At 41.9% G+C, this 4,125-nt stretch overlaps 1 protein-coding gene across 2 annotated transcripts in view; it reads right to left on the bottom strand.

The window, feature by feature from the left end:
• The window catches only part of SLC31A1 (solute carrier family 31 member 1), a 45,348-nt gene that overhangs the window by 12,054 nt on the left and 29,169 nt on the right, over window positions 1-4,125 (bottom strand). The window lies entirely within an intron of this gene.

The raw sequence follows: 4,125 nt of genomic DNA, 5'->3' as shown, positions 1-4,125 counted from the left end.
TTTAAAAAAAAAACTATGAACAAATTCCTATGCACACTGCACATATCTTATTTTGAAGTAAAAAACAAAATGGGGCAAAAACACCCAGCGGCCCGGATAAATGTTCTCGGCGGGCTGCATGTGGCCCTTGGGCCATAGTATGAGGACCCCTGGATTAGATAATGGAGTAACTCGGCAGTTAGCTTTAGTCTATTTCTTTAAATATCTTTAATCTAAAAGACCCACCCTCAGTTTCTCCCAGAATAAAAATAAGTACTAAAGTAAAAATAACGGTAAGGCAGAGTCTAAAGACATGGCCATATTGTTTGCTATCTCATGTAGCCTGAAGAAAATGTTTTAGCCTCACAGTTCTCAGGAGCTGTGCTGTTCTGTCTCTGGTTTACTTGATTTATTGAAATAAACCATTCACCCAGCCAGCATCTGTCAAAGAATTCAGAAAGTGCTCTGATTGTATTTTATGTTCCAATAACACTGCTCATCACACCGGAGGCAGAATTTGGAGGAGCCAATGTGGGCTTGAGAGAGAAATCTGAATTCTATTTCAGATTAGACTACATAATAACTCTATGACTTGGGAAACCTATTTAACCTTTTTGAATTTGGTTTCCAGTCTATACAGCTTGGGAGGGCTGCTGTAAGGGCTTAATGAAATAATATGCAGAAAGCATCAAAATGTCTGCCAAGTAGTAGTTATTCTCATTAAGTGAAATACTATGGGATAAAAGACCTTGGGAATGGAAAATCCAATGAGTGAACTGTGAGGGAGAAGACATTCATCAAGATACTAGCTTTCTCTTTCCCACACAGTAACCTAGCCAACACTTCCAAGACTTCAATCTTCCCTGTCTCCTAACTAGGCCCACAAAGAGGCTATCAGTACTCATATGGACAATTTATAGTAGCTCCTTCTGGCCAAGAAAACTTCCTGGATCTTTAAGGAAATATGAGAGAAATGGTCTAGGCACTGACTACAAAAACAGCAACAACAAAAAATCAAGCATCAGTTCTATGGAACTTTTTTTTATGAAGTGAAGGAAAGGAATTTATCAGAAAACTGTACACTCTTCTAGCACACTGAATATGGTGGCGGTGGTGGGTAGGTGCCATCGAGTCGGCTCTGGCTCTTGGTGACTATGCACAAGGAAAGGAAACACTGCCTGGTCCTGGGCCATCTTCACAATTGCTGTGTTTGCATCCACTGCGTGCAGGGCAGTGAATTATTTAATGTAGCTCTTCTACCCAAAGTCTCTCTCACCAAACGACCTTTTCTTGAATAGGTCTGATAAGAAGCGCTGGGAAGATACTGATAGGATTCACCTGTGAATAATTGTCAACAAGATTCCCTGCAATGTCATCTTGGTGGGATCTCACCATACCAGCAAGTGCCAGGAGTAGAGCATGTCTTCTAGACCTGAGATCTTTGCACAGTGAACCGCTTGGATCCAGGAGACAACATTAGAGGGGAAGTAGCAGAACCAGAAGTCAGAACATGGAACAGAGTGGTGGACGTCCCAGCCCAAGGAGCAAGTAAAGCTGAGTGCTTTTATGCAGGAGGCTGGCTTGTGGAGTGAGGGGACTCTGGGCACTTAAGTGGGGAAGCTGGGCTTGCTGATCCATGGACGTGAAGCTGAGTGCTTTCAGGCTGAGGCTTACTGGAATAGGGTGCCTCTGGGAGTTTAATTTGGGGAGCTGGGTTTGCTGACCCTTGGAGCTTGAGCTGAATGCCTTATAGTTGAGATTTATAGCTGAGAGGTATGCCCCCTGAGCATTTATTGGCAGATCTGAAACCAAAACCAAATTCACTACTATCGAGTCAATGCTGACTCACAGCGCCCCCTGTGGGTTTCCAAGATGGTAGCTATGTACAGGAGTAGAAAGCCCGGTCTTTCTCCTGTGAAGTTGCTGGTGGTTTTGAAGTGCCAACCATGGAGATTGCAGCCCAATGAGTAACCATTACACCACCAAGACTCCTAGAGACCTGAAAGAACTTTGTAACATCCTGATAAATAACTATCCTGAGTATTTCCCTCTGGCATTGCAACTTGTTAAGTTCCTAAATAAATTCTTTAATCATAAATTTTGCCTGTGATTTTTATGCAGCCATTGCAATGGGCATTAGAACCCTTAGAGGTAAAATAAACCCCAAACCAAACCCACTGCCATCGAGTTGATGCCGACTCACAGTGACCCTATAGGGCAGGGTAGAACTGCCCCTGGAGGTTTCGAAACAGTTTTTCTCCTGAGGAGCAGCCAGTGGTTTAGAACCCCCTGACCTTGCAATTAGCAGCCCAATGCAAAGAATATTAGCAAAGCTAACATACTGTGTCAATCCATCTCATAAAGGGGAAACAGCACATTGACATAGAAAGCTCTATAGCAGGCTTCCTCAAACTACCGCCCGCAGCCCACATGCGGCCTGCCGAGGACATTTATCTGGCCCGCCGGGTGTTTTTGCCCCCTTCGTTTTTTTACTTCAAAATAAGATATGCGTGGTATGCATAGGAATTTGTTCATAGTTTTTTTTTTTGAACTATAGTCCAGCCTTCCAACGGGTCTGAGGGACAGTGAACTGGCCCCTGTTTAAAAAGTGTGAGGACCCCTGCTCTATAGCTTTGCAGTTAATTCTGCTTCCTATCTCCCTACTATGTAGAATTCATATGAATATGTTTCAAAATGTCCCTGTACTCAAAAAGTTTATTTCTCAGTTTGCCTCTGAAAATCATTCAAGTTCTGATGGTTCCTTTCCTCAGACCCACTGTAAGGCTAAACTAGAGGGCGAGACTGTAAAATCTGGCATTTCTAGCAATAAAAAAAGGAATTTGTGGACAGAAATCATGAAATAAGGCTAAATTCAATGCCCATTCTAAAGCTTAGCACTGACTTTCTTTTTTTTTTTTAACTTTATTTCTTATAGGTTTAATTCAAACCCTAACTTGTAGGATTTTCCCGATATTGCACAATGATGGCTAAGAAACGATAATCCTTAGGGACTGTGGAGATCAGACTCCACAGATGTGGTATGAGATCTGCCACATGGTAGCTCTTCCTTAGCTCAGACGACAGGGAGCTGTAATCTGCAGCCTCAGACAATTCTTTTGGAGACTTCCTACAGTCTTCCTGACTTCCCTGATAAAGAACAAAGTTTTCATTCTTAATACGATTATGGGCAAGTTCCTTTTTAGATTTGTGAAAACATTAAACAAAGAGAAATCTACCTAGTTGCTCTTCTGCTTTTGCAGCCATTACTTATCTTTGGTGGCCTATAAACTTTTGGCAGGCAGTTACAGAATACAAGGTCAAAGACAGTATACTACCATAAACAGATATTCCTGCTTATGAACTATGTTCACATGATCAGGAAATCAGTTTAAATGGGCTAATCCTGCATTTTGATAACATGTATGAGATCAGTAGATATTCTGAAAAAATACCTCTGGCTTTGTTTCAAGTGTTCCTTCAGATGAACTTTAAATTTTTCTTTATGGCTTTATGAATTCTGCACCTAACTCTTTTAAGGGAGACGAGAGAAAGATGAGAGATGAAAAGGAGGAGTTAGAGATAAGGTAGGGTTTACATGTCTATCCATAACTCAGTACTCCAGGCCAATATATTGGAGTGGCTTGGAAAGAAGTTAAGTCCTAGCAAGCAAGAGGTAGAAATCCAGTCTGTTGAATATATAAAGGGAAGGCTCTCTTTGTTAAAAAGCTATCATGGTATGGTGTTCCATTCATCCCCAGGTCTGGACTCACATTCCTATGCCAGACTGACAGTCAAAGTGTGGTCCTACCTGTATGAATGCGACCACACAACCCTTTGAACACGTAGCTGCCTTTCTCTTGATCTTTGTCTTTAAGTACAAACATCATAGTGTCTTCATCTTACCCATTTCTTTCTATTTCTTACACTAATTTCTTCGATAAAAGGCATTGTTGCTGTTGTTAGCTTCTGTCAAGATTGGTCCCAATTTATGGGGACCCCATGCACAATGAAATGCAACACTACCCGGGCCTGTAGCACCCTCATCGTGAGTTGCGCTCCATTAAGACTTACACTGGTTGGTTTTTGGAAGTAGATTGCTGAGAGAGTTTATTGTGCCAGCCTGGCTGATAAACACAAGTGGGATTA

This window comes from Echinops telfairi, unplaced genomic scaffold (assembly GCF_000313985.2).
Source record: "Echinops telfairi isolate 266 unplaced genomic scaffold, ASM31398v2 ScPeMD7_7410;HRSCAF=8448, whole genome shotgun sequence".
In the NCBI taxonomy this organism is placed as follows: Eukaryota; Metazoa; Chordata; class Mammalia; order Afrosoricida; family Tenrecidae; genus Echinops; species Echinops telfairi.
The sequence above is the reverse complement of the archived record's forward strand: the minus strand, read 5'-3'. Positions and strand labels throughout refer to the sequence as shown.